The sequence below is a fragment of the Pinus tabuliformis genome, chromosome 3_2 (assembly GCF_031772625.1).
Source record: "Pinus tabuliformis cultivar Carrire ecotype Pingquan chromosome 3_2, CPIR1, whole genome shotgun sequence".
Taxonomy (NCBI): Eukaryota; Viridiplantae; Streptophyta; class Pinopsida; order Pinales; family Pinaceae; genus Pinus; species Pinus tabuliformis.
Window position 1 is genome coordinate 1,102,911,381 of NC_142302.1, and position 20,663 is coordinate 1,102,932,043.

Genomic DNA, 20,663 nt, shown 5'->3' on the forward strand with positions numbered 1-20,663 from the left:
CTTTTTCCATGAAAAACTTGACATTCGTGACAACTCATGATTGTCTTATATAAATCTGAAAACAAAGAAGGCCAATATTATCCTACTCTCAAGATTTTATTAGTTGTTGTTTTCCAAAATAAGTGACTGCCACAATCTCCTCTATGGAAATCATACATTACTTGTTGAGCTTCATATTCAACCAAAAAATTAAGGAGAACCCCTCCCGGATCTTTCCAATAGAGAGCACTATCTAAAATATAGAATTTTGTAGACTTTAGTTTTAGTGATCTACCTTTACTTCTTGGCATTCCAGGAGGAGGAGAAAGATGCTGAAGAACATATACTATATCAGAATACCAAGGTGAGTTGACAAACATCTTTGATACCTGAATGAGTGTGCCACCATCTTCGTCATTTGACATTGCTGTAATGAGATTTATGTCTAGAGCATGAAGATTCGACTCAGCCATGAGTTTTTCCATGACTTAACCTTTGATCAGTTTGGTAGGCCTAATCTCAAGATCATACTCTAACATTGCTGCTATTCACTTACCTCTTCTTCCCTCCGGATCAGTTTGCATGAGGACATCTTTGACAGCTGCATTACGAACATATGCTATGGTGATCCAGGTGGATATTGGTGGCTACCTGCCAGGTCCACCTGGACCCCCACCATTGTCTTTCTCAGCATTTTCAGTTTCCTTAATTGTAGCACAGTTTACTATTTTTAGCAGTTTTTCGGGTCCTAAACTTCCGGAGCCGTTTTGAGGCCCTAAACGACGTTGTTTTGGAATTCTGGGGCGATCGAGCCCTATTGTTGCCTCCCAAAGTGGTAGTACTCGGATAAATCTTTCTAACGAGCTATCGTACGCGTCAAACAGAGATCGTATGCCAAAGTTACGACCCCGGGAAATTGATGTACCAATTTACCCAAACGGGGCCCACAATTTGGCGTTTCATCTTCTAGGGTTAGGTTTCGGTATGTGAAGGGTTTTCCATTGTTTCTCAACAATAAATAGGCCTTCGAGCCTCATTGTAATACAGTTCAGAACAGTTCAGAGGCATGTAGCCATCACATCTCTTCTCAGAGATAAGCTACCATCGCCTTAGCTAGTTTATTGCCATTTCTGTTTGTAAGCATATGTCAGTATTTTCCATTAATGAAATGAAGTATTATTTCCGCTGCATCTTTGTGTATATGGTTATCTCTGTAATTTGTTGCGTTCCTGCTTAAATCCGGATCATATGGTATGTGAATGTAGAATGTAAACTTAGAAATCCTTCAATGCCTTTATAAAAGCCAGTGCTTGTTTCTTAATGATGTTATAGCGCAAAGAAACATCTCTGATAGTCCAACTGAAAAATGCAATGGGTTGTTCCACTTGATCCTTCTTTTGCATCAACACCACAGCCAGAGTGTGCCAAGACGTGAATGAAAATAAAATAAAATCATGAGTATAATCGGGACTAATCAAAACTGGGGCTGTGGTCAAAGCAAGATTTACCAAGTTGAAAGATTTCATGGCATCCTCAGTCCATTTCATAGTGTTTTCCTTCTTCAACATATTAGTTAGCTTACATAAATGCTCAGCCAAATTTGGTATAAATTTACGTAATAAGTTCATCTTATCGTTGAAGGCTTGAATCTCCTTTTTGTTGCGCAGAAAGTCTATTTGTTGGATTGTCTCCACCCTTGAAGGATCAATGCGAATACCATCTTTAGAAGTTATATGACCGAGGAATTTGCCTTCCTCCATGGAAAAAAGACTCTTCTTTGGATTTAGAGAAATCCCAAACTCCCTGCATTTCTGAAAAACAATCCTCAGGTGGTGTAAATGCTCTTCATCAAAACGAGAAAATATTGTCAAGTCATCTAATCAACTACCAAGAATACATCCTTCTCGTTAGCAAAAGCTATATCCATTTCCCGCTGAAAAGTGGCTCCAGCATTCTTCAACCCAAATGGCATCTTGGCATACTGAAAAGTTCCCCATGGTGTTGTGAAGGTAGTTTTATCTTGGTCTTTTTCATGCACCAAGATCTGATTGTATCCTGAGTAGCCATCTAGTAGTGACATTCGTGATGCTCCAACTACTCTTTGTAGAATATGGTCCATCTTAGGAAGAGGGTAATTATCTTTCAGGGATACTTTATTTAGGTTCCAGAAATCAATGTACAACATTATCTCGCCAATATTTTTCCGTACCCGGACCAAATTTGAAATCCAATCAGAGAATCTAATTGGAACAATGATACCAGCTTTAAACAATCTATTTATCTCTTTTTCGATGGATGGCAGCAGCTTTGGATTGATTCTCCTCAACTTTTGTCTAAAAGGTTTTTGACCTAGCTTGATAAGAATGGTATGCTGAATGATGTTCTTGTCATATACTTTCAAATATGAGTAATCCCACACAAAAACATCAGAAAATTTAGAAATCAATTTCACATACTTAGCCTTTGATTTGAGAGACAATGTTTTTGATAACTTTACAAGCTTGGGCTGGTCTATTGTCCCAAGGTTTACATATTCAATTCCTTTGTCAGTAGGAACCAAGTTTGGTTTTCTCGCCACATTATCTTGATCAAAAAACTCCTCTAAAGCTATAAGACCTCTAGGAATAAAATTATCCTTCAGTTGTAAAACATCCATCTGATTTACCTCAATGTCTTGTTCAACAGAATCATAAACATCATCAATGAAAGCATTCTTAAACTTCCCTTCATTCTGCAAAAAGGAATTAATTTCATTGTCATCCTAGAAAACTTGCCAATATCTCATATTATCAGGAACAATAGGCCTATGTTTGACATGAGTTTCAAATTTATTGCTAGAATTCATTGGAATTTTCAAATTGCTTGCTGCTGTAGCAAGTGAATTAGCAATGATATTTTGACTTCTCGGAACCACTGTCAAGGTGTATTCTGGAAATATTTTCAAGATATCCAAGACTGTGTTCCTATAAGCTCTCATCCACAGATGCTTCACTTGATATTGTCCTTTTACTTGTTTAATCACTAGCTCTGAATCACCATAAACAGAAATCCTTTCCGCACCTAGCTTCTTCAAAAATTTTAGACTTTTCATCAATGCCTCGTACTCCACTTCATTATTAGAGAAATCGAAAGCTAATTTATATGAACACACTATAACATTAGTTGGGACTTTGTATGGCTGAAAAACAGGACTTCAAATCCAAATTCCAATACCTGCACCATCTTTACCCAAATCACCATCGAAGTCCATGCTCCAAAGGCCAGCTTCATCTTCTAGATGTTTGAATTCTGCTTTAGTTTTGATCTTACCTTTGCTATTTACTTAAATTTTCTTCTCGTCACTAACTTTCTGCCCCTATGGAGGCTGCTTAGAAGGCATTGCCATTTTTCCTTTTCTTGATTAAGAACTACTCTAAAACTCTCTGAAATTTCTGGTACATCATCTACTTCTACAAGCTAAATATCTACATTATTTAATCCACTATTAGTGTACAAAACAAAATACTCTAAATTTGTATGTACAACATTTATCGGATGATTTGTGGGCTTCTCTTTACTAGTGATCATATATTTCATCTTCCTTTCCTTGTACAACTTCCTCAATTAACTGAAAACAAGAATTGTAGCATAAGAGAAGTCAAGTTGTAAAGCGCCTTTGAGTTTGGCTCCCCACGATATAGACAACAACATACCAAATCGAGGTGGTATATCAGCTACTACCACATCCATCAAGACATTCTTGGCTGGTATTTGATCTAAGGAAACCACCAAATCTTTGATGAGACCAATATAATGAACTTTACGAGAATCAAATGAGTACAAATCATGAAAATTTTGGGTGATATCCAGGCCCATATTTTCCATGATGGCCTTGGACATCAAATTGTGGGAAGCTCCGAAATCAAGCATAGCATTATGAATAATATACTCATGCAATCTAAGACTCAAATAAAAGGCTGGGACACCACTATCTTCTAGCTGACCTTCTATAGCTGGACCAAAAATAATTTCAGGGTTATCATCCTCAACATTCACCATGTCAGATAAAGGATCAATTTGCAGTATTTTAGATACATGATGTTTGTAATGGCTATTCTTAACAAGCTCAGTGAAAGGAATGGACACTTTCAATTTAGAAATTTCACTTTCTAAATTAAAGGACGTGACTTTTTCTACCTTTTTGACACCAATGTCCCTCTTATCTATTTGCTCCTTTGTTGCACTATCCTTTCGCTGATTGTCTTTGTCTTTTGTAGTTGTACTTTTTGATGGCTAATTTACCTTGCTGGAATTCCGATCAGCAAGTTGCTTTCCCTTTTCTGATTGTTTGTGGGATCATTCTTCAATTGAACCTCCTTCCTCTTCTGTATAGGATTGACTGGTACATCTCTGCTCCTCAAAGGATATTGTCTCTATTGTGCGCTCAAAGAATTCATGTAACCATGCTAATAATCATCAGATTTAGCCTCCAAAACAACATCATTTTCCAAGATGTAGTCCTCATCATTTAGAATGTCGGAACCTTATGCATACTCCTCATCTTCGATTATAAATATAGGCATACCATTAGTAGTGAAAAAGTGATTTGTTTCAATTACTGAATCTTCCTCGTCTTCTTCTTCCACTCCTTGGACATAATTCTACTATAAGGGAGTTTTGATCTGTTGTTGTTGTTGTGTTGGTTGTTCCAGTGCTTTTTTCTCTCTTTGCTTGATTTAGAATTGGGGCTATTGCTGCCCTATAAAGTTGGGTTCCGGATCTGAGGTTCAGGTCTGTCTGTGATGGTCAACTGGTCAACCATCCTTTCCATTATTCGAATCAATGTATCCATTTTTACATCTAAAGTAGATTCTTCTTCTTTCATGGTCACTCTTTTCTCTAATCTCATTCTTTCTCGTTTGGCCAGCAAGTTTGCTTCTATGCTCACAGCGTTCTTTTGCATGTCTTCTAGAGTTGTAGGATCATGTTCATGCAACTAATATGCCATATCAACATCAAAGCCATCTAGAAACTTAAGCAAATCCAATCCCTCTTGTGGTTTGATGTTTGCAGGGATAACATTGTACACTGCATTAAATCTTACAAAATAATCTTGCACACTCTCGCCAACATTTATTTTGTTGTTTTCATATTCAGACAAAATATGAAGGGGATTCTTCTTCACCTCCCACCGATCTAGGAACTGCTTGTGGAGGATGGGTAGAGAAGTGATAGAAGCTTCTGGTAGGGCTCTGAACCATTTCTGAACTTCTCCTCCAAAACTTTGTACAAATAGCCTCATCGTCACATCTTCAATTTCAACCTCATGGAGGTCAAAGAAATAATTCATCTTGTCTACATGTTGTTGAGTTGTAATGGTTTGGGTGTGGTAAAAGAAAGGCATTTTGGTTTGATAATTAGTGGGCATGGCACCAAGATTTTGAGGTAAAACAAGGGGTGCATATTGGGTAGCCATAACTGGAGGTGGGGGAGGTGGGGGATTTAAAGCAAGCATTGGGATATTCGGTATACTCAAAGGGGAATTAACGATAGCTTGAGTGGTGTGAACAATTTGTGAAGAAGAAGGTAGGGGTTGAGAGATAGTTTGAGTGGCAGTAGATGCAAAGGAGATATTTCGAAAATCAAAAGATGGCCTATGAGTCTTATTTTGCACCCAAGTGTTTAAGTTTGAAGAGAGGTTCTGCAACTGATCAAGAGTATGAATAAGCTGTGACCCTGATTTATTTTGTGAAAACAAGTCTTCAACAAGGTTGTCAAAAGATATAGAGGAATCAACAACTCTCTAATCAAACCAACATAATTATTTACTGTGAAACAAACTTTGCTCAAAATTAACATCAAACTCAATGTCTTGCAAAGTGTCTAACCTTCCTGGGAGTGAATTAACACGAGGAATGAAATCTTCACTTGATTGTTCTTCGGTTAAACTGGATTTCTCTGTAGCCTTCTTAGATTTTTGCCCAATTTTATGAGGATCATTGACAATGGTTATAGGATTCGGATCTGGATTGGATCTTGTGTACTTTCGAGAAGTGAGTATGTCTAATTTTGAAATTTTATATATTGCTTTACAACTTTCCAACTCATCCTAGTAAATTCTAAAACTCAACATCCACAAGCTTAAGAATTCAAATGAAACATCTTACTGGGTTGATTAATCTTTTGCTCCCCAGTATGGTCGCCACTATGTTAGCACCTGGATTGAACCTCAGGCTGAAGGAAGGCAATGCTAGGGTAACCATAAACCATGTTTAGCCAAGTAGCTGGCCCTACTAGGCCAAGAGAGAGCTCTCTCCATAAGGATCTCAGCCAAGATGACTGGATCAAGAAAATGATATTAGGCTTGGTATAGTAGCACAGGTTTGATTTGATTTTGAAGGGTTTTGCTAGATCAGAAGGAGGAAAATAGTTAGGGCAAGGAAATTAGGTCAAAATTGCAGGGTGTTCGATGGGGTAAGATAAGCACAATGATAAAAGCTTTATGGTTTGATGGATGAGGTGGAAAGATAGGTGAGGGGCTATGAAAAGCATGTAAACCTCATGTATTTTTCCTAAACTAAAGAAAACATAGACTGTGAAATGTCTACCTATAACAGAGCATAAAAGTTATGGATTGCCTTTCAAACTTGCATACATTCACATAAGAGTATGAAATGATGAAATGAAGTCAACAATACATTTTAACACATGAAAACATAAGAAAAAATAAACTCAGCATCATACCACATGGATCCCAAAAAAAATAGCTGCAATTTTTCATTAATCTCCTGTTGGAACTGATACAAAATGATATATATCAAAGCCTAAGCAATCCCACTGAATCCAGCCATTACAATTACTGAGAAAATGCATCATATAGACCCCAGAAAACTCATCCTAGGTTGAGGGAGTCAAATCCATCAGAAGAGGAGTTGTTTCCAACAAAATATGAACTGCTAGCAAGAAAATAGGGTGGTCAAAGTGACTCATCCCTAATCCAAACAAACTGATACATTACACCTCATAAACTTGTTTTACCTAATGAATCTACCCTAGTAAGCTCTAGAAGCATCGTAATTAAATTCAACTTATCAATTACAAGGGTAAAAACATCATTTTCCATGGTAGAAGTGAAAACTAGGTCGAATTTGCAGAATTCTTGGCAAAGTGTCAAATGCACAGCGCCAAGTGCACGTTCGCCCTTCAACTTTAGCTACACTTTTGGAGGCCTTAACAATGTCAAAATTGGGCCCACAATAGCTTGTTGGAAATATTGGCATGTCTACTTTCCAAAATAACTTGAATTTATGAATTTGGATGTAATTTTCCTAGTCAAAAATTAATTCTCCCAACACTGCTCAGCGTGCAACGCCCATTCCAAAAACAGGGCAGAAAGGTCAATTTTTTAGGGTTTTTGGCCTTTTTAACCAACCAGTTCTCCTCCAAATCCTTAGAAAAAGTACAGGGTGTATGTTCTCATCACTAGAAACCCAAAAATACTGACCTTTTCCTCATTGGATTCCCCAAAAAAGAGCGCAGCGCCCATGGCACTGCGCGTTTAATCACCATGACTGTGCTAAAAATTGTCTGAAAATCTCAGCAAGTAGCTTCATGCCCAAAAATGGTAAAAGTACCCAAAAATCTGTTTTTATAGCTGATCAAAGATTAGAGGCATGTAGGGATGCCTTAGCAAGCATGTCAAGTCTCCTCCTCTCCTCTTACTTGGTCAATTTGTCAACTTTCTCATGAGCTCTTTTGAGCTTGCTCATTGCCACTTGGTTTCCCCTTGCATAATACTTGGCCATATTCCTTTGCAACTCAACATCTCTATTTGCTTTTTCCAAGAGGGTCTCCAAGTGTATGTTCATGTTCTCAAGCCAAGACTCTTTGTTTTCAGCTATGTTCGTGACCAATTTCTCATTTAAAGTTAGCTGCTCCTCCAATTATGCCTCCTTTTGTCTTTCAAGCTCTAAGGCCTTTTTCAATCCTCTTGTTCTTGGCCTTTTTATTTGTCCCTATTCATCATCTGGCTCTCCATTGTCTCCATAAGCCTCATCAAGATGAAATTTGGCTTTCTCATCTTCCCTCTTTGCCTTGATGTACTTGACTTGCATCAACTCCTGCTTAACTTCTAGCTGCTTGTTCTCTTGGTCACAGAAGGAGATAACATATTGGGCTCTTTGTAAATTAACCTCAAGCTCCCTGGATTTGGCATCCTTTTCTCTCAAGGTAGCTTGAGAAGATTTGGTTTCCTCCTCATCACTACTGTCCATAAGGAGAAACTCCTTTTCAATGTCATGTTCTTCATGGTGCTGTTTGACCTTTGTTTCCTCTACCATTTTCTCCTTCCCTTTAACCTGTAATGCTGATGACAAATGCAAGGCCCCTCCCACTTTCTATGGGGTAAACACCTACCTCTTTCCCCTCTGACAGGTGAAAGAAAATGGTTGCAAACTATTCCTCTGTGGTATACTACTCTGACCATGCTCAGTGTGTACATCATGTCCCTTATTGTCATCATGCTCATCATGTCCCCCATCACTATCATCATCTCTAGTGGGTGAATGAATGGCTACATGAAATGGTGATGTAGATGGTGTGGAGGTTTCTGGTGAAGAATGACCTGTTGAAGATGAGTGATAAGTATGTTGTGGTGGATGAGAAGAAGTAGATGGATGAGTGGAGGATGATGGAGGAATGTGGGGAGCTGGTTGAGTAGGTGGTTCATTAAATATCTCATTAGCTATGAAGGCCTCCCAAGTAATGCCTAGTTGATCTAAGTGATGGAGGACTATCATTTTGATAAGAGAATGATGGAAAATACTATGCATCTAATGAGCTAGGTCCCTTTTTTGAGCAATATATGTCATCTTGTCAATACTCCTAAAAAGGTAATATGGAAAATTGAGCATTCTTACCCTGGTAAAGTGCATGAGAAGCCTGATGTGGTATGAGTATAGTCAGGAAAACCTACCCTCACATGTGAAATACCTCATGATGATCTTCATCAATGGCACATATTTGTCCAAAAGATAAGAGAAAGGGAAAATTCTCTTCTTATCATTTTTTAACCTTGTTTTAAAATATGGCTCATAAAAATTGTGATGGAGCTCTTTCTGCTTGAACCATTTCTCTCCCGCATTTGTAATTCTAGTGGCCTGTGATATGATGGCTGAGGATATAGTGAATGTGACCCCAGCTAAAGTAATCTGGTTGTTTTGCAAATTGAGGATGAATTTCTTGGTTAACTGCTGATGAAAATTCTATGTCTCAACCTTTTGAAAAAAATCTAAACAACCCATGTGCCTGAAACATGATACTGCAAGTGGTGATGCCATAAGTTTTGTTGTATCAGTGGGTTCAAATCTAATAATTCTCCCTCCTTTCTTGGTTGGCCTCCTGGGCTATCCTTCACCTTCTTCTGAACTACTGTATTTTGCCATGCTTTGTAGGTGAAAACTTGAGGAACTAATATATATGCCAAGATGAGTGAAACAGTGAGGAGGTGGAGTGAAATACAGTGAGGGTGATTGGAAGGTGACAAAGTATGAGAAGTACTACAACTTTGATCAATGAAGTGATTTTAGAAGCATACAAGAATGTTTTTCTAGAGTTTCAAATTTTTAGAGTGCCGATTTGCTTTATTTGATGGATAAAAAGAAATGTCGGAGCACTTACTTGTTGAATGAAAGTAGTTGAATCCTTTGTGGCTTGGAGCAGGTGAAGGAAATGATGTTTTGGCACCCCTAGGGTTTGTCAGGTTCCTCTGGCCAAAGGCGCAGCACATTCTCCCAATGCATAGCACTCTCAACAGGCGTTCCCTTCACCCTACAGGCGCGCAACACCTTTAAATTTAACTCAAGCTCGGACTGGCAAGCGTGCCCTTGACCCTACAAGCACGCAACATCTTCTCCCAGTGCGCAGCACTCTCAACAAGTGCATCCTTATGATTTTTTCCTCCTTCACTCAATCTCTTCTTTGCCGAGGATAACTTAAGATGCGAAGGAACTAATGAACTTTGAAAATTCCTTTGAAACTTTATATAGAGGATGATTTTGATTTTTCTCATGAGAAAACCCACTTTATAATGTTTGTTTGGAATTTTTTATTTTGTTTTCAAATCTCTGTCTAATGTTTCTCTTTCTCTGTCTCTTTTTAGGTGGATGAAGCTTTGATTGAGATGATTTCTTCAATGGATCACTTCTTGCAGCAAGGAGAGATGCTTGGGAAGAATTGAGAACAATTATTACATATAATGACTTAAATTACATTATATATATATATATATATATATATATATATATATATATATATATATAGAGAGAGAGAGAGAGAGATATATATATATATATATATATATATATATATATATATATATATATATAGAGAGAGAGAGAGAGAGAGAGAGATATATATATATATATATATATATATATATATATATATATATATATATATATATATATATATATATATATATATATATATATATATATATATATATATATAACATCAGTGAAAATGAGAACTTTATACAATAACCATAGCTTCACTATTTTTTTATTGGTCTTCCTCATATTTTTGCTACCCTTTATTTACATGTGAAACTATGCTTTTGACCTTGCAGTGAACCCTAAGACATACCTAATGGAAAGACCTTGGAAATGAACCCTAAAACCTAATGGAAAGACAACTGCCTTGACACCTAAAGTAACATATTTGAAACCTCAACTGAATACAACATGGAGATGGGTCAACAAATGTACCTCATGAGGGAAGATTTGATTTTCAGAGAAGAAGACAACCATCAGTGGACCATTTTGACATGACCTAATGGAATGATCCAAAATTTCAGTATGAGACACCTAAAATGAAAATGCAAAGAGCAGATTTGATCCCTGATGGAAGTATGCATATACTAACACTAACAGGTTGTGTTTGGTATCTTGACAGTGGAGCCTCATTCCACATGACCAGCGATAAATGTTTATTCAGTACCTTGGAGGATAAATACCTCAAGATGCGCATAAAGATGGGTGTCGATGAAAGGTATAGTGTTTCAAGAGTGGGCACGGTTGCTTTTCAGAGGGAGCATGGAGCTCCTATCACCTTGACAGATGTGAAGTATGTGCCTGGACTGAAGAAGAACTTGGTATCGGTCACGATGTTGGAGTACAAAGGTTACGCTATTGTCTTCAGTAAAGGAAAGGCGTTCCTTACACACATCACCACGGGACAGGTGAAACAGATCGGTTCACGAGTTAAGAACCTGTATGCTCTTGAGGTTCAAGATGCATGCAAAGCCTTGAGAAGCAAAGCTAATGTTAGAGACTTGGTGGTTGAGAGCGAGAGTAAATTACCTCTCAACACACAACCCCAGAAGAAGTCTTAGACAATTGTGGAGGAGCCACAATTGGAGAAGTGGGTAGAGGGATCACATGCAGCCATACCTCCAGGTGTGAGGTGGGACGATGTGAAGTGATAGTCTCAAGAAGGCTGAAATTGGGCAGTGTCCATTGAGAGGTTTTATCTCATGGATTGTATATTGCTACGGGAGCCCAAAGTACATAGTAGTAGGAGGAATCAGGGGGATTGATGTAGTCATAGATCAAATTGATAGAGGCTAGAGTAGTCAGATATTGAAGAGCGCAAAGAAGGATTGATAACAGTGCAAAAAGGCAGAGTCAGCAAAAGCACAAATTTTTTAGTTGATAGGGGCAATAGTAGTCAGAGACTTTAATGACAGCTGCATCATACTGATTCATGTTGGATGTTTTTTTTTTTTGTTTCTGGAGTTGCTGGAGCAACAAAACTAGAGAGAAGTGTTGCATGCATAATATTCCAAAGGTTCACGATTGGGATCGAGTTGAATTCCTTTCTTGTTGAGAGGGAGTGTTGAAAATAGCAACAACAAATGATAAAAATAGAATCCAGAATATTAAAATTTTAATTTGTCCTTGAATTAAAATTGTGAATTAAAATTCAAATTTAGTCTCACTAGCTACTTGGAAATAATTAATTAATTCATTATGGATTAATTAGTTGGAGAAATTCAAGGTAGAAGTCTTTCTAAAGTCATGTAATAGTTATCCCTTAAAATGAGGAGATTATTCATTAATTAAGGAGATAAGATTGAGTTATATTTCAGTTGTAATCAGTTAGCTTAGTTTACTAAGTTAAGTCGAGTTAAATTAGTTCCAAACTATCTGAGGAACTAATTGTGAGTTATCAGTCAGTTGATGCATGCATGCACTCAACAAGTGTGCTCCAGATAACTAAAGATTCCCTCATCAGAAACTCATGCATGTCTATTCTAAGAAAGACCCAGTTGAGCTAAATGTCAAGGACAATGTGCTATCAGTTGCATGTTTTCTCCTATAAAAGAAAATCATGCATGCAGTTAAGGTAAGGTTCCTTAAGGATTCGCAGTTCTGACAGTGTGTTAGAGAAATGTTTGAGCTCAGTGTTACACTTGGTAACAGGAGATCATCCACAAGGTAAAACTGTGCAAGGAAATAGGAGCTTGGAGGGTAGAGGAGAAGGCTTGTGAGAAGCCTGGATTGCCTATGAGCATCTATGAGGATTGTCCTAAGAGCTGGCTAGCTGTGAGAGCTAAGGCTTTGTATAATTCTAATGTATTTCCACCTTGTATAATAATACAAATAGTGGGGTTTTTAGCTAAGGCTTTCCTCTGAGTATTTTTTGTTTTTCATGTGCATTGATTCTTCTTGTTTTGGTTATATGTGTTCAGATCGATCTTTCTCAATTTTTAATATTCCACAAGTTTGATAGTAGAAGTAGATTATAGTATTTTTATTTAGTATATTTCATTATCTCGTTAACCTACATATAGATTTTCTACATGTTGTAGTGAGATAGATCTGTAGGGAAATTTCTACAATGGCTAGTTGAGAATACTCCTCTCTCTCTTTAAGCAATTTCTCAACTTTCTCTTCCATTGTCTTTATCTATACGTTTTTCTCAATGATCAAATTGAGCATTTCTTCTTTGTGTTGTTCACTTTCTGCTATCTCCTTGGTTTGAGGATCCTCCATAGAAGCTTCCTTAATGCTAAAATGTCTACATTCTTCTTTCTAATAATGTCCTCTGTAGCTTTAACATCAATGAGATCATATCCAATTGTAATCACTAAATATTCTAAAGATTTTACCTTGCTATCCTTTGCCAAAGAAGATATCTTTTCTATCTTCAATTGTGACTATACATTTGAAAGACTTGTCCTGAGTTTTCACAATTCCATAGCAATGTTGCTCATGGTAGAGAAAAGCATCTCACCAGACTACCTATGCATATCCATTTGATTGATTAGATGTATCTTGTTGGTGTCAAAAGAGAATACAATCTTCTTATATTCTGAAGAAGCCTTTGGAAAAGGCACTTGGGCTTGTAGGAATGCCATTTGCATCCTGCCTTTTTCATTATCAAAAGCTATCAATAACATGTGTTGTGAAGTTGATGTCTTTTTCCAAAACTGAGCATATACATTTGCCTTCAAAGATTCATTCTTTTGTTTAATTTCAAGGAAATTAGTAAAGATGTTTGGCTCCTCTTGCTCACTTCTGTAGACTGGGTGATCTCCAAAAAATTCCGTGAAACTGAAGAGGAAGATGGAGGAGTGATTACATTTTATTCTATCCATGTAGAAACCTATGAATCATCCAAATTGATGATTATAGACTTTTTCTAACCTAGAATAGTAGTGACTTTGGAGTCAGTCCTTGATTTCTTCTGATAATGATTGAATTATTTTTCACCTTTTGCCGATGGTGAAGATTCTTCTCTAGGCCTCTTGTCCTACCTGCTTTGAGAAGTGGGATTCTGGAGGGTAGAAGGAGGTAAAGTCCATCCTTCTGCTTCCTGAAGTGTATTCTCATCCCACTATTCTTGATTTCTGTACTTCTCAATCTCCGGTCTTGGAGTATGATTGTAAGGTGTGGTTTTGAGTTCCGCCCTTAAGTTGGAAATTATACTAAATGGGTCATAAGACCAGGTGAATTTTGGATGGAATCCCATATATTTGAGGATTGAATCTACTTCAATACCTACTGGTCTAGTATTACAAATAAATGATCTTGCCTGTCACTTGATTTTGAACTGAGATTTTCTTTCCCTGAAATGAAATGAAGTTCATCCATATTAATCATTTGCCTAATATATTCTAAAGAGAAAAATCTCATTGGAACATATTTGGGAAATTTGTGTGGAGCTATTTCATAGCCATACACTCTAATCCCTGTATAATTTTGGTAAAGATACCAGTCCTGTGTCTTGGATTGGTCACTCAAATGCAGGATTCTTCAGATTTATGGAATAATTCTAGGCTCGGTCTAACTGCTGAGAATCTGTGCAACTGGATGAATAAAAAAGTCAATGAAATTTGAAAACTTGAACTCAGTTGATTTCCTTCTGATCAATGATGTTCATTGTGTGACTACTTGAATCACTTGTTGATCATCCTTCTTATGTAAAGCTATAGGTAACCTGTCTCCCTGTTGAAAAAGAATCATATGTACTAGAGTAGAGGAATATTTAGATACTCCTTCAGTAGTAATTTTCATCAATTATTCATGCATACTTTCAGCGAAAAATTCACTGTTATTATACATGAAAGCAGGTTTGTTTTCTTTGGAGAAGATGGATAGATAACCTAGGTTAGATTCATCAACCCATTAATCTATTTGGTAACCTAACAAGTAAGAAAGTAAGGAAATGATGTGTTTAGCTCTCTTAGGAAACATGGATGTTGGATATCGTGGGTTCCTTTTAGGAAGTTCAGTATCTTCTAGAAGAAAGATCTCAAAAATTTAAGCTCTTTGAGGAAAAGTGAGCTTATGGTATAGATCCATTAAAATAATAGTAGAGAAAAAGGCCAGGGAATTATTTTCAAGGATAAGAAGCATATTATTGATAGTTTCAGGGGTGATGGATATCAGAATGTCTCCATTATAAGCTACCATAGTTATATTTAGGGGATTGTACTTAGCTTGACAACACATGACTAAGTCAGGAAAAGGATGGGTCTGAGGAAACATATACATGGGAAATAGGGATTCCGATAAGTTGATTTCATCTTCAAAGTCCTAGTAAGTCTGCTTTAACCAATGGTGCAATTCAAACATGTCGAATTCACACTCTGTATCTATGATTTTGAAGAACTGGTCAGCCAATGGAATGTGATCAAGGTCTAGGGCATCAAAGGCTTTGGGATTTTCCTGTGATGAAGATTGACTAGCAGAGGGCTGATATTTTCTTTTAGGAGCCATAATTTTCAAAATCAGGAGGAGGAAATAACAAAAGGTAGGGATGAAAATACCTAATAGAAAAGGTTTCGTTCTAATGGTAATTTTCATCTATGTCACAGAGTGGAAACAAGGAACAATAAAATTTAGGAAACCAGTGAATAACAGATAAAGCAAGTAAAATCACATCATGGGGGATGAAGAGCTTATTTATAGCAGAGAATGGATTACTGTTAAGGGAAATCATTACTAAATGTGAGAATTTTCATTTATGGACAATGGGAGAATATAATGGCTGGAAGAAATGGATAGGCAAGTAAGTGGATAGAAAGCAATGGATATACAGATGTGGCACGAAATGGTTGGGGAATGGAAAGAATGAGAAAGGGAATGACGTTAGCGGGATGATGTATGCATGTAGTGGATAAGAGGATTTCGGGGGGGTGGGGGGGGGGGGGGGGGGGGGGGGGGGGTGGTGAGTGAGGGGGAGGAGTTGGCACATTGTGAGGGGCCTGCATAATGAAAACCATTTTTTGGACCCCCCCCCCCCCCTTGCCGTTATCGTGCATCGATGGGAAGGGGAAAGAAATGGCTTCCCTACCATTGATAAGGGAGGGGAAGTAGATCACTGTCGAAAAGTGTCTGACACTTAGCGCTTCCCGACAAAGTGGGTTTTTTCGTTTTATAAACTTAGCTTATAACATAATAAAGTTTTCTATATGTGCAAAAATTAGTCACCCTTAAGAGGTAATTAAGTACTAATCAATACAACCTTAAACTAATATATCTCTTGGCCATATTTTGAGAATGTTAGATAAAATTTGTTGTATTCTATCCTATCTAATAATGTTCAACCAAGATTAAACAATTTGGTGAACTTATTCACTAATCTAAAGCATAAATTTAAATGATTTGATCATGATTAAAAAATATTATTCAAACCAAACAAAAGGTTGTGGCATTTAAACGAGGTGCACACGAAACCTTAATTTATTACAATGTAATTTATTTCTTTGAAGTGCCATTTAAACAGGCACACTTATACAAATTTTGATTTTCTTTTGATGGGGTTTCATTTCATCTCTTTTTTTTATTTTCTATTTTTTCATTTTCATTTTTTTATTCTTTATTTTTTTATACCCTCTTTTATAAATAAAAAACTAACTTATCAAAATAAAGGATGTTACAACAGATTCAATCACCTCTTCCTATACCATGATTACTTCATTGATTGAGTACTTCCATCCATATTGTATAGGTTTCCTATCTATGTATCCGTCATAACCACTAAAGCACTCGTGGACACCTTCAATGCTATACCTTTACCTATAAACTTATGACCTCAAGAATCCAAGAATCCTAATGAAATTATTTTTTTCTTTAGTTTAGGCACATATATAAAATTTATTAATTACCTTATAATGTCATCAATAATTTTAATTTTGATTCTTCCAACCCCAAAAGTATTAGAAGAAATTTTATTTCCCATAAGAACAATTCCACTATCAACAACTTCATATGAAGAAAACCAATTTCTATGTGAACACATCTGATAAGAAGCATTAGAATTTAACAACCAATACTCATAGTATTGAGTAAAATTACTAGTATACAAAACTTCATTAATCATACCTATAGCTTATTCAATTTGATTTTCCTCCATTGTTGAGTCTCCCTTCGATTCCTATCTCTTCCAATAGTTCTTCTTGAGATGCCCTAACTTGTTACAATCACAACATTTCATTTTTCTCTTCTTTCCTTTTGAGTTTGATCAGGGTGTACCTCTTAAATTATCTTGTCTTTCTTTGGACTAACATGTAGTACCTCTTAAATTATTTCATATTTCTTTGGACTAACATGTATTCACCATTTCTTCTAGTGTGGAGGTATTAATGCTCAATTTTCTCCTCATTTCCTTCGAAAACAATGCTCCAAGTATAGAATTAAATTAACAAGAGTTTGTTGAGATATTTTCTTGACAAGGGAATATGTCAACCTTGTAGGGTCTAGTTCCAAAATCCCTCTATGTTTCTAAAGAGGTGGTTCTCCTCTATATATCACTCTATGATATGCATGCAATATAACACCCTCCTCCCACATCTACGCACGTAGACGGCCAACTGGGGTAAACATGTGACGAGAAGTTAATATGATATGATTCAACTCCCAATGTGTCAGTTAAGGAAGTGGAACTAGAAGAACACATCACACATACCTTCCATATCAGTAACATAGCTCCCAAGAGCCATCCCAACTACTTAGGTAACCAGTGCCTGAGATCAACTAAAGTTTTAGTGCATAAAACCCCTGGACGCTCCCTTGATATGGACAAGGGTGCATCTGGGAGGCTCTAGAAGCTCCAAAAGTAAGGGAAAGGGAGCTTCTAGGGATTTTTTTCCCAAGTGTTGTTCCTGCGACTTTGGGATTTGTGCCACTTTTTCAGGCAGAGATCCTAGGTCACTGCCTAGAACTCAATGACACCTTCATAAATGAAATTTCACGGTGGAACAAAGATACATTTGCAAAAACATCAACAAGGACTAGACTGGACCCCTACTAGCCATACCAGACATGTCGTCAAACATATCAGAAATATGAAATCTACAAGTCTTAACAACATAATTGAGCATAGGGTTCTCATACTTATCTGAAAATTGCTAAGAAGCATTGATGCCTCAATACATTAGCTGCAATTTCATCTATTAGGCCATAGATACATTGTTCATTCATTTACAAGTAAAAACACGATGAGATCCATACATCACCATCGTCATAATACATATTCATAACCAACATAATAACAACAGAAATACCAAGGCGATAACATTCATATAATCTACATATGAACTAGTACAATACTCATGGAATAATAAGGATAAATAACCTCCTATTAATGAATGTAATGGTCAACCAGGTTTGGGACTTCAATGAACCACCAGAGCATAGATTGGTTGAACCAAATATTTCTTTCAGTCAATCACCCTCGTGCCATATTCCAAGCATGAATGCAGGATCTCGTGGAACAATCCATTAAAACTAAACCAGGGCTTCCAGAGGCCAAACCACCTCATCCCATCAAACAATGATTCCAACTCAGGATCGGACATAAAAAAACCATTAGCATATTGGTCTCTACCTAAGCCTTTGAGGGCTCTAGAGCATTTTTTCCAACCAAATCTTCGAGGACTAGTAACTCAACCCACAGCTGCCATCGGGCTCCAGAGTGTTTGTCCAAACAAGGCTCCAAGACTACTAACTCAACCCACCAAGGGCTCTAGAGCATATTTCCAAACAAGGCTCCAAGACTAGTAACTCAACCCAATTTGTCACACGGCTCCAAAGCGTTTGTCAAACCAAGGCTCCAGGAACTAGTAACTCCACCTGCACCTAAAGGAACATGAGAACCAACCAGAAAATAAAAGGAAATGAACCCACAACACCATGCCTATCTAGGATATGGAAAGTCTAGGAAAATCCACTGTCAATCCAGGAAATCATCCATGCCAATGACAAATCATGACCAATAAACCACATGCATATGCCATGCATGCAAAAACTAGTGAGGAAAACATACATGCAACTTGGTACCTACAAGAAAAACCTATTTAAGTTATTGATCTCGTGTCCTCTTGCACTTTCCTACTCTTCCTTTGCCTTCTTTCTCCAAGCATCCAAGTATGCCACAGTCTCCAAGAGTACTCCAAGAAAACTCTAAGTTTCCAAGAGTATGAGAGAGAGAATATAATGAGAACTCCAAAACTAAACTGATGAAAGGTTACATTGACCAAGCCTTAAGAAATATCTTTTCAAATGGTCCTCATAAGCCTTTTTATTAGTGAGGCCTCTATTTTCTTCAATTTCCATTATTTTCTTTCATTTTCCGCCTCACATGCAACCTGTGACCTTTCACATTCTTTTTCTCCTTTTTTTTTCTTCCATAAATAAAATGCCAATTAATGCCTCTTCTCCTTTCCAAATCCTTTTCCATTTCCTTTTCCAATTTCCTTTAGCCATAATAACCAAATGAACACCTGCTAGGGTGTCTTGCCAAACATTCATCTTGGAATACATGTTCCATGACCATGGTCTTATATTTTTTTACATGAATTTTTAGCCAGGGTTGTTACAGAATCCTCCACCTTGGGGGAACACCATCCTCGGTGTTCAATGAAACCTATAATCAGAAAGACCATTGAAAACAAAATATATTTCCCATGGAGCTTTATAACATAAATCATTGCAATATTTACAATTAGCATATGTTAAAGCATGACAAACATATCGTTTACTGGAGCTTTATAACACAACTCATTATGATATTTAGAATAATAACCACATATAAACACATACACATTTGCTTCACCCAAAAAATAATCATACTGTCTATGGAGCCCTATAAATCCAGCTCACTACAATATTTACAATAATACACACATATGAACATTTTCTCAACCAACAAATAAAAGGATATGATGCCTTCATCAACAACAAGGGAATCTAGAGGCTCACACATCCACCCTCAGAGTAATACTAGGATTCACCTCCTTCCGAGGAAGTCTAGAATCCTGTGCCACTTATCCTCTCAGTGAACATTTATCGACTCATTGTTCCAGGGCACACTCCCAGTGTGCATTTGAATTCCATCTGGAAATGCTAATGAACAAAGAAAATATATCTCTGGTCTTCCCTTCTTCTCTTCACAGTGCCTCGGGCAATCAGATCACCCCCTTCAATGTAGTCACACACCTTCTTAGTTATGTTGGCTCCCCCATCTTGGGAATTCCATTCCTTGGCAAGGTTTCCTTGCATCAAAAGGTCTAAAAACCAAGGTATATCCCTACCTTAAAACCATCATACTGGCCATAACATGCTCATGGAAATCAATGGACACTATTGGGTACTAGTGTCCCACAATGGCCCTGCTCCTGAATGCTTTACCGGAATATTACTTCCTTTTTCAACTCCTTTTTGTTGTTGTTGCTAATGCTTGCCATCAGTTTCGACCACTCAACCAGACATTTCATTCTTTCCTATACCAAGAGCATAATTTTCATTAGATTCAAAATAAATTGAAATAACTTCTAATCATATCTGATTGGTGGCCTGTCAACAAGGTACACTTGCAATTTTGTTCACTTCCTATCACAACAGGTCAAATTAGCATCTTTGACCAAATCATCATGTATAAACATATCCCATCAAGTTAGCTCAAAACACAAACATCATAGATCAAAATCATAAATCACATGTAACCATCATAAACTACAATCATAGATCACATGTACTCATCATAGACCATAATCATAAATCACATGAGTAATAAAACTGAAATAAAATATTGATACGTATCCTTTAATCAATCCTTAGTTTCTACCTTTGTCCTTATTCCTTATGCACATTGGATGAGTTTCCATACCCGAGAAACACCCAGTGCCTTCTCATCAA